At 37.8% G+C, this 21,310-nt stretch overlaps 1 protein-coding gene across 7 annotated transcripts in view; it reads right to left on the bottom strand.

Moving 5' to 3' along the window:
* FAT3 (FAT atypical cadherin 3) overlaps positions 1–21,310 on the bottom strand; it is a 675,042-nt gene that overhangs the window by 634,282 nt on the left and 19,450 nt on the right. Inside the window, exon 1 of one of the 7 annotated variants that reach the window (XM_063671322.1) lies at positions 4,163–4,180. The exons of the other annotated variants lie outside the window; for them this stretch is intronic. The gene's annotated coding sequence lies outside the window, so the exon portion shown is untranslated. Of the gene's footprint in view, positions 1–4,162; positions 4,181–21,310 lie in introns of those variants that run through there. 7 annotated transcript variants of the gene reach the window in all.

The raw sequence follows: 21,310 nt of genomic DNA, 5'->3' as shown, positions 1-21,310 counted from the left end.
CCAAACGATCTAAGACACCCAACCTTAGTAATCCCCCAGATTCTCCCAACCCCACACCAGAAGTGTTCCCCTTGCCCTCTAAGAGAAGGCTTAGTACCATAGTATAATTTCCTGTTTACTCATTTGCCTTCCCCATGAGACTGGGACTCTGTGAAGACAGAAAAAGACGTCTTCCCCATTCACCAATTTATCTGCAGCTCCCAACACCATGCTTGGAACGCAGTCAATACTGAAGGGTAAGAGAGGGCGAAGAAAAACCATAAGGCAGCATAGTAGAAGGAGAGGATATATAAAAGTACTTGTTTTTAATTTCCTTAACAATTTTTGTTCCTAGTCTAGTCAAGCAGAAGGCAATGTGTTTTCTATCACACAAATACAGAGTTTCAGCGCCCAGGTCGCTAAAAAATAAGTGAACTGGCTACAGCTGACTCTTCAGTGGTCCTCTTAATTCACACACTGAGTCCTGAAGAAGATACTCTAATATAAAAAGCTCCAGGGAACCTGTGGTGATTTCTAGACTCTTGGTTTAGCAATTATTCAACGTTTTCTTTCCTTTTTGGTTTTATTCAACCTTTTTTTTTTTCCTTTACTGAGTGCTAAAAAAGCCCCCAACAGAATATTCACAGAATTCAGTCCTTATGATCTTAAAGGGGGGCATGGGGTGTCTCTGACTTGGAATCCTCTTTACCCAAGGAGATGTGGATTTCAAATCCAAGGTGAAATAAATACATGTTATTCTTTGAATGATTAACAGTAGGAAAGGTGTCTTATCTCTCACTGTGACCGCCCTAAAGAAAAGATGTCAGTGAAGCCCAGGTATGGCCAAGCCGAGTTCTGGGACCTCTACAAGGAGCCTGGAGTGAAAGACAGAATCTATGGCATCACTGGGAAGAAGCGCGGCTAGTGTCTCTGTCACTTCTCTCACGAAGTCAGAAAACATAAACACAAAGTGCAAACCAAAGCACTATTCAGGATTCATGTGTTTATACTCTAAAAATGGAGAAAATGAAAATATTTCCATTGTCATAGCAACCTAGATTCCCCCACAGTTTAAATGCATGGTATGCAATAGCGGTTATTCTGAATTACTAGTTAAGCTCCCTCTAAATGCAGTTTGCTCTACAGGGCAAAGGGTAGAGATGACTCTTAGTGTCCTTAAAACAACCCAGGATTGGTTTCTTCAATTTAACCATTTCAATACACATTTCGCTTATATTATAGATAACTATTTTGTGTCTCTTCTTCATATGTGGAAACTGATGCAGTTAGCCCCTACTCTCCTGAAACATACACAACAAGAAAACAAGTCTTAGAATTGGAGTCTCAAAGTATTCCAGATACACATCTGAAGTAAATGTTAGTATCAGTGTTCATGTCTCTTAGTTTTTCATGAGACAAGGAAAATGTTATATTACTCTGGTTTCTATTATTTATCACTTATATCATTAAATTAGCCAAAGTCAACAAAATGAGACGTTGAATGCACAAAGTAGAAGAGGCACACTGATAGAGTCAATGTGAGATGATGGTGTTGGCAGTGATTGGTCAATAGCTCAAGTATAACTACATGTCTATAGGTAAATTAACTACCCTGAAGCTTAATTTCTCAATCTGTAAAATGGGGGTAATGATTACCTACTTTATAGCACTTCTCAGAGCACTGCCTAACTAGCATAATGCCTGGAACCCAGTAGTTGTTCAGTATATGTCAGCTTTCTTTCCACTAAGGGCTAATATCAATTGCAGATCCCTGCTCTTGGGGCTTCTAGAATATGGCTAAAAAAGACATCAAGATGAAAAAAGGGAGAAAATTAAAAGTAACACAAAGTAGGACATGATCAATGCTGACATGATACAATGGGCAAGTGCTTCATAATTTGTTTGTTTTTAATCATTTTGAATTAAAGTTAAAATTATAACCATGCAAATATATATGCATCTCTCTCTCTATATATATATATATACATACACACACACACACCCCTATATTCAAATACCACATTTATCACACAACGTTTTAGAATAAATGAAATTTTACTCAGAAGATCCAATATTCACATCTCCTGTAATCTTCACATCAGAAAGCAAATTCCAGAGGAAGGAAGAAAAGTTTTTCACAAATCCTCAAAAATCTTTATAAAGCAATGATACAGGTACTGCTCCCATAGCATTGATGATATGAAATCTTTTTCAAGAAATCAATTTTCTATATACAACTGTCTAATGTAACACAAGGGCAAACATTATATAATATGTGTGTGTGGTGTGTGTGTGTGTGTGTGTGTATATATATACATATATATATATATATATACACACACACCAAATTCCAGACTCTGCTATGACACAAAAACCCTGAGGAAAACCAGAATAAGTGAATCGAGAAAAAAAAAAAACATGATGGACAGAATGCCTAGAATTGTCGACAACACTCAACCCTCACTGGGTTAACACAGAGAAATGCTGAACTACACAAATGGTCAACTCTCCAGCACTGAGCTGTGAATACTGGAAACAAAGCTGTGAAAACTGGAAACCAAGGATTCCCAGGTAGATGAGATCAACATGTCATTTATTAGAATAAACAATGTGGTATAGCATCCAGCTACAAAGTAATGAGGAATAAAAAAAAGAGAGAGAAAACGGAAAGATTATTATGAGGGAACCGGGGCTAAAGAGAAGTACCTGCATTTCGATAGCCACCTTGACCACAGTAATTGCCTCTATGATTCCGTATTCTTTTATTTATATGATAGCACTGGCAAGCATCATTCAGAGGCATTTGCAATCACTTGCATTTTGGACAGGTGTTGTAGATTCAGATACATGGGCATTGTCAACCCATCCCGTATTCTGAGAATGTTTCCTAACTCTGGTCTTATCACAGTCCCATGTGGGACGTTCTAGTTTTCTCAAGAGATATGTACTAAAATCTCAAATAATTATCAAAAATAAAGCTTGTTTCCATTTTCTTTCTTTAAATTACTAAAAATATATCATGCTGTATCCTGTTTCATAGAAGTCTAGCAAAAACTCCACTGGATGGGGAAAGAAACTTGCCTAATTCCCTGAGACTCTGGATCTATCTGCTGCTCTTTTCTGCGTTCTGACCTGAGGGACCAGGCCAAGGATCACTGGTATCTCATAATGGCTCAGGAATTGGGTCCACCAACTCTGAGCTAAGGTTTCTTTAGCTGATGGGAGAGCTTGATATGTCAAATAACTACTTCGAACTCAGTAAAGATGACTACACACTTGCTCTTTCTATCCAGTCCTCAAAAGAACCATTGAAGCAACTTCTGGAAAAAGACACTACTTACAGGAAAACATATGAGAAGGAAAGGTGAGGAATTCTGAAGGCTATTAAAACTACCCGTGAGCTGTAATTACCAATCAAGGGCAGTTGAGGAGGTCTCCTTCTATTTCCTGATTTAGTCAATAGAATTTCCAATTTCCAATTAAATGTCACTTCTTAGGAGGTTCTTACCACTATTCCATCTTTTCAGATCCCTCTGTGTTAAGTGAAAGCTAATCTAATATGGTAGCCTCTTCGAATATGGTAGTTTCTTTAGGTCTCATGGAAACAAAATAATGCTAGAGTCCATTTATTGTTCGAGAGACCTCAGAATTAAAAAAAAAAGAGAGAGTAAATATGTATAAAAGAAAAACAGCATAGAAATAAGGAAACCTGGAATGCAGGCAAAAGAAAATAAAATACATTTAATTAGATAATTAATTAAAAGGCACAAATATGGGTAATTTTAAATAAAAGGAATGGTAAAATGCCTTGTCATCCAACCAGCATGAATAGGTTAAAGAACTACTGGTTTGGAATTTCAAAGTACATTGCACTTAACCTAGTTGTGTTATTATTCTGATTTTTAAAATAAACCTCTGGAGCAATCAAGAATAAATATATGTTACAATGCTACCCAGGGATTGGAATAATACAAACACGTTTGGAAGCTACAAGGCCCTTAGATTGAATGCTATACTGAACTGGGTCCAACCAGTGGCTGTAATTTTGTTGTGCTACTCTGAGCTGAGCTAAAAAATCACACAGTTAGATTTTTGGACAGAAATTCTATATATAAGAAAATAGCCAAATTAAAAGACAAAAAGAGCAAGAGAAAACTAAAGCATTGTTCCTAAAATATCTTACCCTACAGCACAGTTTCCAATCCTTTTGCATAAGAGGCCCTTTTAGTACCCAAAGTATAGTGAGGAATCCAGTTTTAATTCATTCAGTCTACAAACAATGCGTGTCAGTCACACACTCTAATTACTCAGAGGTCTAAGGCCCCAGGTTGGAGACAATAGCTTAAAGATATCTGTAAACTGGGTGTAGCCCTCCTTACCTTTCCTATTTAATGATGTAAGCTCAGTAGATGGCTTTCTTGTTTGGATGAATTCCTCCTTATGTTCTAAAATTCCTCCTGTGAAGAAACTGAAACAATTTTGCCTCTGAAAATACTATATTTTCACAGATTTCCTGAGCACAGGGATCCAGGATGATTTATGGGAACAACACTCATCTGAAGCAGTACATTGTCACAGCATTTTTAAATATGAATAATGATACAGTTCTTTCCTTTCAATAACTCTGCCCTATAATAAACTATAAGCACACTACCCACAGATAATGATACAATGATTTTTCCCTAGCTATTGAAACTGCTTAACATCTGCGGACAAAAAGCAAACAGGATACCCACACTTAAGTTTTTTTACTGTCTGTCTGATGTCCTACATGTTGGCATACTCAGTCAGCTTGCAATTCTCAAGATTGTCTCGACTCTTGTATTAAAGGATGTTCTAAAGTCCACTTTGACTTATTAAAGAGAGGCCGGCTACTACACATACCCCGTCAGGTACGACCTAAGATGGTAACGACACTGTTTAAACTTCAAGATAGACAAGGGACCAGGTGATAATATTAACTTTACAATCTATTTGTTACAGATACATAAAATAGGTTTCCTGGTCTACATCATGAGTCCTGAATTAGTTCATGGCCCATTTCCTGTAACATACCTAGATGAAGGCTTGTTACACTGGTGCATTTACCCACACGGCCTTAACGGCCTTAAAGAACTATTGAAAGTGGGAGTTTATAAAGATTTTAAAGAAACTGTCAGCAAAATTCAACTAAGGGATGTAAGTCCAACTATTATTAAGCCATCTGTTCCAATTTCATGCCTTACCATTTTATAACCAAATAAGAAAGCTGATAAAGATTTCTTCTCTTCCTTTTCCCCATAGGGCAAAATTTCTAGAGACTTGGATCAAATATTTTTTAATATAACTCCTGAAAGAGAAATAGGAGTTTGGGTTCAATCATACAAATGACCGCTCTTAAAACACACACACGCTTGTACACTCACACACACACACACCACTTTAAGCTGCTAAATCTGGAACATTTCTAACAGGAAGCAAAAACAAAACTGACGAACAGAAAGGGGTAGAGAGGAAAGGGGCTACAGCCAAGGGCTGCATCTGCCCAAGAAACCGGGTCACGCTGACAGGTTTTATCAAATGGGTGCTTAGAATTCTACATGACAGCTGTACAAAGCTCTTCAGCTTCACTTTCCTGCCTCAAAAATAGCAGCTGTTCAGGGTGTAATAGATCCTCTCCCTGGTAAGTAAAACTGTCTTATCTTGAAAGACTTGAGGGCAAACTCAGTTCCATCTTAAAAACACCCCAACCACATCTTCTGCTCTCCATCCCATATAGGAAAAACACCAAAAGGAAGAGGAGATGAAAGCAGGTTGAAAACCTCTTCCTTTAAAAGCTGGGGATTTTGTTTAGGTTCCCTCCAGCACTGGGGAAAGTTCGGTCCTTTGGCTTTCAATGGCAGATCTGGTTCCCTTCCAATTTATTTCAATTCAATAACATTTCAAGTTAACTTAGAAGCCATATAATTATTTACAAGTTGTTAGATGTAGAGCAGGACTTCTGTTCTTTTGAAGTTCTAAGTTCTGAGCACAAACACATCCATACCACCAATCCAATGTGGAACTCTTCTTGCGGCTTCGTACAGCTCTCCTTTTTTTATTTTTTAATTTTTATTTGTTTATTTTTGTTAGCTTGTAATATTCATTTAAAGTCCATTTGTGTCTTTTTTTTTTTGGAAATTTCAATCCATTTCCTATTTACTACTCATTGTACAATTAGCCATAATTATAAACGTGGCCAATGTATGTGCTGCCCAAAATTATTGCCATCTTAAGTATCAAAGAAGAATCTTCTGCCTCTTCACAGATAATTAACATACCCTTCAGTCATTCTTTAAATTGTGTTTTTCTGCTTTAAATGTCAAGAGTTTAAATCTTATGCAGCAGGAGAAAGTTCATATTTCCATATTGCATTTCCTGCTCTTTCCTTTTCTTACTTTCTGAGAACTGCTTGAACCATTTCATTCTCTAATTCTCTTAAATAATTGAAATAAAGAATCCTAAGAATTAAAGGTGTATCTTACAGATGCAGGAGCATGCTCAGAGGGGCACAACCACTTACTCAATATTGCAGTGCTAAGGAAGTGTCAGATCAGGATTAGAAAGAAAACCAGCTTGGCCATAGCTCTTTCCTGCCCAACAACTTCCACCCCCGCCCCCCCACACACAGCCCAACCACATTCCTCCTTTCCTATCCAATTCTGTTAATGCCACCATCTTTCTCCTTGCCATCTAACCCCTAATCCTTCATCTTCCTCTCCATCCCACTCTGAATCAGTGGTTAAAGTGCTGGCTTTTCCACAAGGCCTTGGTCTCTAGTTCTGTGTGTTCGTTCCACCTGCTCCATCCCTTATTACCACTTTTCCTAACTCACCAGCCTCTACTGCATCTCTTTCTCTAACCCCCATGTGCCTCCAATTCATTGTACACTGCCTGCCTCCAGGTAACTCTCCACTAATCATGGTTCTCATAATAATGTCAAGATGCTCACATTTTTTAGGGATGCACAACTGCCTAACAAAGTTCTAGCTCCCTTCCTAACATCCAGGAATCTTGAAAATTTGGCCTCCATTTTATCTCCAACTACCATCCTCCACACAACCAAAACTCCAATCAAATGAAACCATACACGGCTCCCTCCCAGTGCACCTCTGTGTTCCCCAGCTGTGGGCTTCTTTCATGCTCCTATACCCGGTTGGAACATCTCCTTCCTCGCACAATCAAGACTGCAGCTAGTGCAAATGCCCTCTCCCATGATCCCTCAAGGCAGATACCTTGTTTGAATATGGCAGCACTTTGATCCCTTGGAGCTCTTGCCTTTGTATACCTAGTGTTTTAGTTTCTCTTGTCCATGACTTACTTCTCCCACTCAGGAAAGAAACACAGCAGTGTCTGTTTCACTTGTGGGTCCATCTCAGCTGTAACATGCTAGGCACATAGTAAGCACTCACACTTATTGTTCCAATGAATGTATTTGGGATCACAGAGGCTGGGTCCCTCTACTGGAGTATATTTATATACAGAGCCAAATCTAGTCTGACACACATCAGCCAATAATAAAACTTGAGAACAAGTAGATACTTTGTCATCCCTGAAGCAATGTGAATAATAGTAAATTACATTAAAACAGAAATTGTATTGGGATATACCTGGGGGTGCAAGAAAGAAAGAGGTTTCATGTTCTTGGTACCAATAAAGTAACCAATCAAGATAGGGGAATGCATATGTGAATGTTTGGGGTAAAAACTGATTGCATAATGCACGCCTTTGACCAGGAAACTCTGGTGTGCAAACCTCTAAGCCACTCAACAAATATCTTTACAGTCCATGGAAAAGTAAAATGCTCAATCATAATTAGGTTATATTGTTCATTAAAACGTAGTTCTAACTGCACCCAAAACACTCATGAATGGAGATGAATCAGCATTCAGTAATGACTTATAAGAGACAAATCGAGTTATGTAATTTCTGAGTTTTCAATCATGCATCAGTCTGATTTCTTCTCTTCCACATGTCTTCCCCTTGCCTGTCTTTACTCCACTACACAGCCATTCTTCAAAGGCTCCAGAGAAGGCCAGGAGTTTACAGTCCTGAAGAGAACTGGAACAGGTTGTGCGCTTCACATTTTGTTGATATTTTTTGAGGCAATTTTTTCCCGCCTAAAATTTTGAAAGATGGAAAATCCATTAGGTAATTATGTCCGACCCAAAAGACCAATTCAAGATTGTTCCCTATAGTTCACTCTCCAGCAATTTTCCAGTCTACTTCCCCAGGGAAATGTTAAAGTCGTCTCCCCCACAGCTACTTTCAAATTTAGCCTAAACCTGGTACCACTGCAAAGCTTTAAATGTAAACTTTATAACAAGACCCAAGCTGAAATTACACACAGCCATTAAAACCAGGATCTCTGTTTTTTGCAAGGAGACAAGACAATCCTAGGTACAAATGGAAAAGATCACATCAGGCTTTTATGTATTTATGCATTCTCCCACAAGTCTTAGCACATGGGAATTTATTTTTTGGTTCTGTCATTCTTAAAATAAGTGACAACCTCTGAGGTAGGGACAAGAGTTTATTTGGATATTTTTTTCTAAGCTGACACCAGAAAGGTCAAGAGCAGGTTACAGAGTTGTAAAACCCTCAAAAATTCAGTAAGAAAGAGGAGCAAAGTTTGTTCATCAACATAGGACACGTTGCTACTGTTACAAGGAATCCAAGCTTCCCAACAGCTGAGATTATATGATTTACAGCCTAATTGTGGTCAAGAGTACACAGCACTGGGATTAGGGAAGATCTGGATTCATATCCTGGCTGCACAACTTGTTCACTATATAATCTCAGACAAATTAAGTCAGGTCTCTAAACCTATTTTCTCAATTTAAAAATGAACCTAACAATACCTACCTCATAGAACTGTGATGAGCTTAACATAACATATGCATAATGCTTTGCACAAAACATCCTACGACCCAGAGTAAATCCATAATAAATATTAATGTAATACAAACCTTTAAATTACGATTAAGCTTCAAAGAATCTCAGCACCTTGCATTTAGAAAGGGCTTGGTTTACACATGCCAAATGATACATGGATTTTATTTTGGTTTCACACTTTGGTTTTCTAATTCCCTATCTCTTTTTTACTTATCTCCTTATTTGTTCATAATATTAATAACTCTAATTTTATCTTATGACCCACAGTGTTTTATCAACTCTATAAATGAGTCACATTTTTTCATATATTTTTCATATATATATATAATTATATTTTTCTTTTTTATTTAAAAAAACCCTAAGATAAAAAATTATCTAATTAATTAAAACATTTTTAAACTAAAGTTAAAAGTATGCAAATAATTATTAAATAAAGTCAGGATCACTGCTGCAAACCCAGAGAGGGGCCTGTGAGGGGACACAGCAGAGGTAGCCACTTGCTGGCTAACATGGTGAAACCCCATCTCTACTAAAAATACAAAAATTAGCTGGGCGTGTTGGCAGGTGCCTGTAGTCCCAGCTACTCAGGAGGCTGAGGCAGGAGAAACGCTTGAACCTGAGAGGGGGAGGTTGCAGTGAGCTGAGATCACGCCATTGCACTCCAGCCTGGGTGATAAGAGTGAAATTCCACCTCAAAAAAAATAATAACAACAATAATGAAAGATGGCTACCAACTCTCCCCTCACCTCACCTCACCATGGCTCTCTGTGACTCCTAGGAGTAAAATTTCCATAGGGTAACATGCCAAAATTCCCAACATCAAAAATTAGTTTGGAATTTATCCAAGGCTCCCCACTACCTAATGATTTGAAAGTTTTAATATATAAAAATGTCCTACTTTTCTCAAATGCTCAGTGGAGAGGGTTAATATTTCCAGCCAGCAGGATCTTAAACTGTTTTAAACTTCTTTACACACACTGTCCTTTAAAATCTTTCTAAGATGCATTAATGCAGCTTTTTATCTTTGTAACAATCTGATGAATAAAATAAAACTTATCTCTGATTAATTCAGAATCTTGGCTCCTTCTGCGAGATTTCTCAGGATATCAACATTTCTTAAATTTTGTCTCATTGTCCATATTTGGGTGTGGAGAATGCATGCCCTGGTGTGAAAAAGGGTGTGCAATTTTAATAGATGAAGAAGGCAGCGTTGCTGGGCTTCTATGTGGCCTCTATCTTCTGGGGAGCACAGTATACTGGGTAGAAAGGACGAGAGGATGATGCAAGAACTCTTAACCCAGAGCCCATGAGAGTGTGGTGCTTCCTTCCCCTGCAACCAGAGAAGTTCTGCTTTTATCTGCTTTGAATTTGGAGCTTCTATGGAGGATTTCAATGCAAATAAACGATGCCATTTCTTTACAAGTTTAGAAAACTACTGATAACTGATTTGAATTAGTAAGTATCCACATCCAAGTGAATCTAATCTCCAAGTGATCTAGGAATTTGCAATGTGACCTTTTCCAACTGAAGATTCTACAACTCTGAATCTGCTCTCATCCTGGACCATTTACCTTGGATGTTTCTGCAGTGAATGAATTCCTCACAAAATCTGACTTTCTTAAAACTCACCTCTTAAAAAAGTACTGGGGAGAAAAAATATGACTAAACCACAGTTACAATTTTGACTAAAAATAGTATTGCTTCATATTAAAAGAAACCGGAGTTACTGTGAAGAAACGCTCTCTATAAATCCCACATACTTAAGCTTTCCAGTTGGTTTCCTTTCCAAAGAGCCAATAAATATGTCCTAGGTGCTCTTGGCAAGTGAGAGCACCAAGGCCCATTCCACAGAGGAACAGCTCAGACCAGAAACCCAGGAAATATGCAAATCATATTAAGAACAAAGGGCAATGCTGATCACTAGGAAGTTAGTGTTTTACATGACTAAATATACCAAGTGGAGGATAGATCAACTGAAGAGAACCCCCAAAAAGAGGAGGGCTCAAATCTAAAGTGCATTGGTAAGAGAAAGGGGAGCAGAAGGCATCCCCCAGATGGAAGAGTGGAAGGTTGGGTACATGGTGTGGTGAACTTGTTTTGCTCCCTCTGAATAGATGCATTTCTTAGCTCCACTCAGCAACAGGGAAAAGGGAGAACCAGCTTCAGCATTACAGCAAGAAACTTGGCCAGACTTGTGAGGGTCCTGCCTAGGGCCTCCCAGCACTGCCCAAAGGAAAGAAAAGGCATACTGCAAGGCACCCTGGGCAATGGGAGAGAGGCAAGTGAGCCTGCAAAATACTGCCTGATTCAAGCAAAAGGCAGCAGTAAAAGGAAGGGGTGGCAATAATTGTAAGAGGAGCAGGAGGTACCCAAGCTTTACTAGTGGTCTCAGTGCAATAGTCAAGCTGCCTAGAAACAGCAAAATGGAATATCTGCAATGTATTCCTCCCTACCCAAAGTTCTAGAGGGCAGGAAGGGAGGACAGGGACTGATGAAGAGATGCCCTTTCAGCAGTTTTGCTGGTAGGGCTTCATAGAGAAATAATTAGTCATATTGCCATTGGAAGAAGGTTTAGCTGCAGTTACTTGCTTATCCTTTGCCAAGTAAGTGGCCTAAGTCAGTGGGATTTGTGAATCTGTCTTTTAGAGCTCCCCTGATTCTGATGCACAGCCAGCATAGGGAACTATGTGTTAGGAAACAGCTTTCACACCAGCAAGTGACTGTGGACAGGGCCAAGGCACAACAGTAGAAAGAAAAGGAAATGAAACAAAAGAAAACGTAAGGAAAGGATACATGGTTCCAGTACAGTGCTTGCAGCCAAGTAAATTCTTTGAGGTTCTCTGTTAACATGATTTAGAGAAAGACTGTTCTCTCTTTGATGCCATCTCAAAGAAGAACTGTAAGCATAGGATTCCTATGAAATGGTCATAATGGTCCTAGCTCTATAGCTGTTTAACCATGCCAGTAAAACCATGTCATACTGGTCACACTAACCAGCATGGTTTGTTAGTGTGGTCGAGACACTCACAGACAAAAGTAGTTAAACCCAAAGGATTTCACTTTTCATTCCATTCCATTGACCTTGCTTCATGCAGACACACAACTTAAAAGAAAGAGCTCTCAATTCCAAGGGTTGTGCAAAAAGCTAGTGTTAGGCAAAGTTGCTAAATTAGTTTTCTGCATTCTCCCTTCTGACACTTCATTCTTCTCTGACGTGTGGGTTTTGACTCCACAGGTCCTCTGCAGAAGCTCCATCATGCCAAGCAGCTTCCATTCCTCACACATTTCTTAACAGCTCAAGGCATTCCAAGCCTTGCTAAGTCATGACGCGGTAACTGTTGAAAATGGAGTAACACAGAGGCCCAGATAACCTAAACATCTCTAAGAGTAACCAAAAGTTGGCTTGTGTAGAACTTTCAGGCCTGTTAAAGCAAAATAGAAGAAAAGATATGGTTTCTCAAGCATACTAACAGCACTTTCAACATACACTCAGCTTGCTGATAGAGCCTTTCTGGATCATCGGTAACTTAAAATAATGGATAAAAGTAAATAAGATCTTGCTTACTCATTTACTATCTCTTTCCTCAAAAAATAATAAGCTTCATGAGGGTGAGACCTTATCTGTCTTGTTCATCATATACCCCTGGAGCTTGAGAAAGCGTGGCTAGAAGTAGGCACTCAAATTTCTTATTTGTTCAATCAATATAAAAGTCATTCATAATTATAAAATATAACTCATGGGTCTTTTCCCAGTAACTTGATGATTTTTAAACTATATTTCTACTTCAATTAATACTAAAATAAATTTGAAGTTTATAAGCATATTATTGCAGAAGTGAAAGGTAAGAAAACTAGAATAGGAAAAATGGTTGTAGAAAAATCTACAATCAGATCATCATGAGGCAATTTTATTTCAGTAACATCATCAATTATTTTCAAGTGTTTTAAGAATTAAGTACCTGCTTTTTTTGCCTGTCACATTCTAAATGTTCCTAAAGAAATTAAGACAAATAATTGGATGCATTATATATAACATTACTTATACCATAGTTTTTAAGGAAGACAATGATCTAAAACACATTTAGGTTCTATCACTTGTGTGAGCCCACCAACAAGTGAGGTAACCTCCCTTAGGTTCAAGGGCTTCATCTGTAAAGATGGATGACAGAACCTACCTCAGAAGCAATGAAGCTGATCAGACTATCTAGACAGTACCTAGCACAGTATCTGGTGAATAGTCAGCTTTTAATTAACAGTAACGCTTATTATTGATGGAGGACTTGAATGTTTTTATTCTGGCTTAAAGAGAACTTTTCTGATCTGTATATTTACTAAAAGTATCCTAAGAAAACACCACATGTACCATAGAATTTGACTGATCCACAGTAAATATGACTATCTTTATCACATCACTCCACTGATTTAACTTTCTGTAGCAACATTGTAAGAGCAGATGTCATTTTACTAAACTGGTGCAAAAGACACACTTATGCCTGCAAATTCTGTTTGCAAACTCCATTAAGAAATGACAGCTATTCCCAGAACATTTCTTGTCCTCTTCCTACCTTACCCTTATAGAGAAAATACAAGCAATGGTTCTGAAGCAATGAAGTGGAAATTGGTTGAGAGACCTCCTTCTCAAGCCTCAATTGTTTTTCTCTTTCAAAGCACTGTCCCTCCAGAATAAGCCACTTCTCACATGTAAGAGTTTAGCAGCTCTTCAGAAGTCAGCTCTATTAATTACAGACATTCTTGAATGCAGTTTTGCTTTCTTTTTTCCTTCTGATGTATTAAACTTGCTGTCAGAAATTAATTCAGAAAGGAATAATCAAATACCTCCCAATTAAATCAGCTGTTAAACACTGCTTGGAATATAATTTTTTGTTGCTGATACTGGACTACCAACCTACAAAGTTGACTGACTTGTTATTTAAGAGGACCCTGGGCATTAATATTGTACAACTGCATAGGCCTTTCCATAAAAAAACAGAAATTCTATTACTGGTTTATATTATAATAAAAATGCTTAGATGTTAAAAATAGAATACTCTCCCTTCAGTGTTCATATACCAGTTTGTGTCTGTAAACAGCAAGAAATGAATATTTTAAAATCCACCTATCAAACAAGAATTTAAAATGTCATATAACTGGTTTATATTACAATTAAAAACTTAGATGATAAAAATAGAAAAATATCCTTGCAGAATTTATGTACCACTTTTGTAAACAATAAGAAACAAATGGTTTAGGATTCATCTATAAAAGAATTTAAAATGTCTTGGGCAGAGAGCAATTAATCTGTTTAAATAAAAATAAGAACAATAAGACTTCAACTCATAAAATTATTACAACCAGAAAATTTCAAGAGTGAAAGAAATCATACGTATCACCTCATCTATTTTTCTACCACAGGCAAGCACTTTATGACAAATTAAAGTCTGTTCTATCTTGCACCAGAATTATAGATTTGCAATCAGGTAATAATATCTGCAATTATTTGCAAGAGTGGCATCTCATTATGTAGTTAATATTAAATCCTCTTCTTGGTTGTAAAGTCTCTCAAGCTCTCTCCAATGACTTCATGGGTGCAACACAAGAGCTTCCATCAGATGGAGGAGGGTTTGCTGCTGGCACCTCAGGTTTTTATAAGGTGTTTGTACTGTCTTTAAATCTATTTCTTCATAATGACACTGTCTTTTGATGCTTCACTTTTGCATATGAAGCTGAAGGAGGGAATATGAAGTTCTTTGTTACTGTGATACGAGTATCAGTCTTTCCCAGTACTCTCAAGTCTACGCACACAAAAGCCAAGAAGCCTCTTAAAAGAGGGTGATTTATGAACTTGTAAAACCCAAGTCAATCAATATGTAATGAAGTAAAGAGAAAAAGAAAGAAAAGCAGGCAGGTGTGACAGAACGCTTGGTCGATGGCAATCACTGACATGCCTCGATTGAAAGCATTCAGTTCACTTGCTAAGACCTCCAATTCTGATAAACACTGATTGATGAGTGAGGGACACATTTCAGATTGCACGTGCCTCTGCGTTTTCCTTCTCCTAAGTCACAGGTGGTGAGTCTGTACACACAAACACAGGCTGCCTTATCACAATCTTCCATTCCCTTTCTGATCATCATTTCCATCTCAATTACCCCCTGCAAGTTCATCTGAGGTACTGACATCTGTTTCCAGAGTGATACAGCTGTCAAAATGTTACCATATTTCATGAACAAAATGCAGGTACTGTAACTTACTTTTAAATAACAAATAAGTGTTTTAAAATGGCCACCCCAACCTTAAAATTTACCCTTAAATGTTATAAATGTTAAAATGCTGAAATGTAGATGGCCAATTTGTGATGGACCACGGAATTCAGATGTTAGAATATTGGATTCTAGCCCTGCTTAGTTATGTGATCCTAGGTAATCCATTCACCTTCTCCGAACCTCAATCTATCTGTAAGAAAAGATTAAACCAGATTCATTCTAAAGTTTCTTCCAGCCCTAAAGTTCCATGATTCTTATATCTTTTTTGGATCATTAATATAGCTATGTGTTTAGAATAAATATTCTGCCCCTTGGGAATTGTCTGTATGGGCCAGGTAATTTTAACAGGAAACTATATGTCTTACTAAAATACATGTGAGTGTGTCATTTTGATATATTAAGTTTTGAAATCTTATGTTTGAACTCCAAGTACTGTTCCCATCAATTGCTTCTTTCTCTTTTTCCAATATCTACTATTTTCTACAATGACAATATAAACAAAGAAAATTGGGGGTAACTTTAAAATAAATTTTAAATTTTTTTCTTAATGTTTGCATTCTCAAAGTGCTGATGGGTGGCAAGTACAGGGTAAATTTTTCTGCACAGATTTAGTCAAAGGGTAAACTTTCACGCACTCTAGCAATACAGATATGGTATTTATAACACCTGACAGCTATTCTAATAATCTTTCTCCAACATCCATTACCTTTCATATTTACATCTTTCCTTTGGTAATTCCAAACCGGAGGAAAAATATGCAGAGGGTAATGCCATCTGTATGAGACATGAAATCTAGCGTGAGATGTGTTGATTCAAATACTAAAAATGATATACTCTTCCAATTTATTTTATCTGATTTTTTCCAACTGATACATGAGAGTATGAGATATAAATGCAGCCATTCCTGCAAAAAATAGTCTTCAAAGATGAATTTAAAACATAGCTCTCTTTTCTACGGGTGAAAGAAAATGTTTGCATAGTAAGAATGAGGGAAAAAGGAAAGATTAGGGCAATAAGAAGATAATTCCTTTTGAAAGATGAATCCTCTATGGGGAAACCATTTTAATCATTTCTTTTAAATACTTCTTAAATGTTCATTTAAATGTTATTCTTATTTAATTTTAAAGTTATTATCTACATGAACTTGCTTTTTTTGCGACAGGGTCTTGCTATGTTACCCAGGCTAGAGTACAGTAGCCATTCACAGGTAGGAGCACAGCACACTACAGCCTCAAACTCCTGGACTCAAGCGATTCTCTAGCATCAGCCTACTGAGTAGCTGTGACAACAGGTTCATGCCACAATGCCCTAAGAACTTGCATTTTTTAATGGAAAGGGATCTAGTCCATTTTTAGGAGGTAATCTGAAACTTGAAATCAGAAGCATGAATATAAAAAAAAAAACAGGTGAACCTAAACATCTTACAATAGGCAGACTTCCTCAAAGAAGTCAGCCATAATACAGAGTTGAGTTTGCCAGCAAATGTTCATCAATGCCTAACAACTGGTAACGCTTGGTAGGAAGACAGACTTGCTTTCTCTTTTATAGAGGAAATTGAAAAATGACTCCCTTCTGATTTGGAAGGGATAGTCACAGAAGTTTAAGTTACCAACACAGAGGTATCCCATGTGTCTATAACCTTTCTTCACGCTTCTGCCAGGTGGAAAAAATGAGGAAAGAGTGAAAACGTGTGGTGAATTACTTCAGCAGTTGCAGAAGAGGCATGTCACACCGAGCAAGGGCAAAAGAGGACAAAAAGGAGCAGGGATTTGGGAGCCCTACAAAAATTAAAAAAAAAAAAAAAGACATGGTTTCAAGGCTCAGCCATGTACCCAAAGTTAAGGCAGATACAGGTTCAGGTAAGGCAAGAGCCTTCTTTATTTTGCCATCATGTGTGAGCTCAAGGTCCACCCTGCTAACCTACCCAACACACTCGCCTATATTCCTGACAATACTCATTCAGCTCCACATTAGGAGCCTAATTCCACAGCCACACCCCAGACCCTTGTCATTCCTTGGAACTGCCACATCTCTGGAATCACTGAGACATCCCAACCTCTCTAATAATTTCCAATCCTTCTATCTCTCCAATTCCCTTAGAGCTCCCTCTAAACCGGTTCACTTTCACCAAGAGTTCTAGTCCTTTGATCTGTGACAAATGTATCAGTCTTAGTTTCATTTCTTTCTCCACCTAGTTTTCCTTAATATTCCTATTCATTAGCATCTTAAATTACATCATTTCATGTTCTTCTGACCCACATCTCTTGACAACCTGCAACTCTCAGTAACCCCTATGTTTTGTTTTCTATAGTACCCAGGTTGCTGTGGACTACAGGAAGTTCCATATAACAGTGTGATGTATGTGTTCTAATATATGAGCTCTAACCCCAACACAGCCCCTGGTGCTGCCTGGTAAACCTTGTACTTTTATTTGGCATACTTGCTGCCACACTGTCTACTCCAAACCTTCATCAATTTCCTTAGAATCTCTACCTTTTCCACAATCACATCAGTCTAGCCTAGCTGCCTACTTAATCAGTTGGAAAGTCTCTCACTTTCTTCCTTCTTCTCCTCCTCTTCCTGCTGAAATGATCCATATCCCCTCTTTGTCTTAGAGCAAATAGTTCCCCTTTTCCAGTTCAAGGTATACCAGCTGCACACTGTCTTAATCCTTTTCCTGTCCTGTTTCTTTGAAGAATTTTTCTCATTTAATTATCCCTCCTCTCCTACATTTTCATCTGCACCCTTTTCAGTGCATGGTGCACAACTCATGGGGCACCACTCAGGAGACAATGCATCTGAAGCTCAGGCTCCTGTTTCTACCAGCCCTCTCCTCTCTGCCTACAAACATATTTGTTTTCCTCGTAGCCTCAAAAAAACCTTCCTGGGCCCAACTTTCTCCTTAAGCTTCAACTTCAACCACCTCCCCTTTCCTTTACTGCCAAACTTCTTAAAAGAGTATTCAATACTTGCTGCCTCCGCCTCCCTCTTCACTCCATCCACTGCCATCTGGCAGAGGTCCCTCCCCACATCCACTGAAATTGCTCAGTCGACAGTCAGTCATGACATCCTAACTGCCAAGTCCAATGGACTCTTTCAGCATTCATCCACTTCCTCATCCTTAATCACCCTGCTGACAGGAGATGAGAGTGACGCATGCTTTCCTTCTTGAAAATCTGATTCTTTGGCTTCCATGACACTCCCCTCCCCTGGGTCTTCCCCCATTGCGCAGATTGTTCTTTCTCTGATTCCTTTTCCTCTGCCCATTTCTTAAACCTAAATGTTCAAGTTCTGTCCTCAACTATCATCTTTTCTTACTCTAAAGCAGGGGTTGTAGACTACAGCTCACTGGCCAAATCCAGCCAGTAGCCAGTTTTTGCAAATAAAGTTTTATTCAAACATAATCATGCCCCTTCATTCATATATTGTTTATGGTTGCTTTCAAGCTACAAAGGCAGAGTTGAATAGTTGTAATAGACACAGTGTGGCCCACAAAGGCTAAAATATTTACTGTCTGGTCCTTTACAGAAAATGTTGGACAATCCCTCTCCAGAGAGCTTGCATAATGGCTCCGAAATGGTGGTCCCAGACCAGCAGCATTGACATTATCTAGGAATTTGTGTGATATACATTCTTTTTTATTATACTTTAAGTTCTGGGGTACATATGCAGAATGTGCAGGTTTGTTACATAGGTATACATGTGCCATGGTGGTTTGCTGCACCCATCAACCCACCATCTACATTAGGTATTTCTCCTAATGCTGTCCCTCCCCTAGCCCCCCACCCCGCAACGGGCCACAGTATGTGATATTCCCCTCCCTGTGTCCATGTGTTCTCATTATTCAACTCCCACTTATCAGTGAGAACATGCGATGTTTGGTGTTCTATTCTTGTGTTTGCTGAGAATGATGGTTTCCAGCATCATCCATTTCCCTGAAAAGGACATGAACTCATCCTTTTTTATGGCTGCATAGTATTCCATGGTGTATATGTGCCACATTTTTTTTATCCAGTCTATCGTTAATGGGCATTTGGGTTGGTTCCAGGTCTTTGCTATTGTGAATAGTGCTGCAATAAACACACGTGTGCATGTGTCTTTATAGTAGAATGATTTATAATCCTTTGGGTATATACCCAGTAATGGGATTACTGGGTCAAATGGTATTTCTAGTTCTAGATCCTTGAGGAATCACCACACTGTCTTCCACAATGGTTGAACTAATTTACACTCCCACCAAGAGTGTAAAAGCGTTCATATTTCTCCACATGCTCTCCAGCATCGGTTGTTTCCTGACTTTTTAATGATCGCTATTCTAACTGGTGTGAGATGATGCTCATCATCACTGGTCATTAGAGAAATGCAAATCAAAACCACAATGTGATATACAATTTTTAAGCCCCACCATAAACCTACTAAATCAGAAATTATGAGACTAGGTATAGGAATCTATGTTTCAACAAATGCTTCAAGTGATTCTGATGCTCATTAAAATTTGAGAATTACTGGTATATACAATCACCCTGGACAATCTCCAGGACTTTAGGTACCACTGATACATGCACTGGTGACTCCTGATTAAAGCTCTACCATGCAGTAAATTAGTATTTCCAACTAACTACCAGATATTTCTACCTTCAAGCTCTTTTAGTCATTCAGCAAAACCTTTCTCAATACCTTTTATAGGGTAAGGTGTGATCTGTGCAGGAGCCAAGTTGCCAAATAAAATATGTCTCGTGCAACATTTGGGACATACTTGTGCTAAACAATTAGTTGTTGTTTTTCAAATTTAACTGGGAGTCCAGATTTTTATGTACTCAATCTAGCAATCCCATAAAGGGGTTATAAAAGGAGCAATGAAAGTGTTTCTGCCCAAAAGAAGCACAAAGTTCAGCCAGGGAACCAATGACATAAACACAGTAAAAGAAAATATGATAATCTCAAAATCTCACCTTTCAAAAATTTACCTCCCTGTTCTGATGTTATTTAACAGCTGCACGGTCTTTGTGAGTTAAGCTATTTCAAAGTTCTCTTCTAAATACCCACACAAAAAAGAGATTCTGACTCTGGAGTTGAGGAAAGAGTGGTAAGGCAGAGAGTAACATTCTAATCAGACGTGCATATAAGAAACAGACTAGAATATAAATCATAATGAATAATAAGAAAGACATTAAATTTATTTGGATGCTCTTTTCCTCAAATTTTGATCTTTATCAATTGTTATATGCAAAGAGTAATAAATAGTTGAAGCTTTCTATTTTAAAACATTTTAATAAAGATTGGTTCCATTGTTTAAAAATGATACCCAAATCAAAATTTCATGGTTTGGAATCTGGATCTAAAACTAAAGGCCTTAGCTTATGGTTCAAACTCCAGACCACAAACCAAAGTACTGTGGCTCATCTGGTAGCATTTTATCCTATTATCAGGACAAGGATCCAGGGAGAACTCTAACATTACATTTGCAAACACTGATGACAAGAGTCAGTGTGAAGCATTCTATTAACTAGTATCCTTTGTAACAAGAAAGCAGATTGCTAAAACAATAAATTTGGTAGGATGCAAAATATTTAACCTATTAATTTTTTTAAAGTTTTCTGAAAGTTTTCTATTTAGGAAAAAGACAAGTTTCTAAAACATAAAGCAAGTCATTTTTTTTTCAAATCAAGGCTTTCAACAAAAAACATTTCCATCTAACTCTGAGGAAATTCATTTTTAAAACTTTTCCCAAAAGCCCCAAAAGAAAACTTAACTGCTATTATAATTCACCGACGCCTGCACACATTCAATTGAATCATCTGTGGTAATGGAAACAATGACAGCAGAGACAAATGAAATTCAGACTTTATCTCAATTTAGCTAATACATACTCTTTAACTTTGTCTCCCCTTTTCATTTTATTCAATATTGGTTGATTTCAATTCAACAGCTCTTGTACTCAACACTGGTTTAGGTGGCAAAAGGAAGACAATAGGAAACAGGCAGCTGCCAGGCACTACGATAATCTACAAATTCAATACAACTATTACCCGATTTTACATTTCTAGCATTGTTTCATAATCCCAAATGTACAACTCATAAATTATACTTGTTTCTTTACAAAAAATAACTTGTAAAGTTTAAGTGAAAGATTTTACCACAATTAAAAAAAAAAA

The sequence above is a fragment of the Pongo pygmaeus genome, chromosome 9 (genome assembly GCF_028885625.2).
Source record: "Pongo pygmaeus isolate AG05252 chromosome 9, NHGRI_mPonPyg2-v2.0_pri, whole genome shotgun sequence".
Taxonomy (NCBI): domain Eukaryota; kingdom Metazoa; phylum Chordata; class Mammalia; order Primates; family Hominidae; genus Pongo; species Pongo pygmaeus.
Note: the sequence above shows the minus strand (reverse complement) of the source record. Positions and strands in the feature narration are given on the sequence as shown.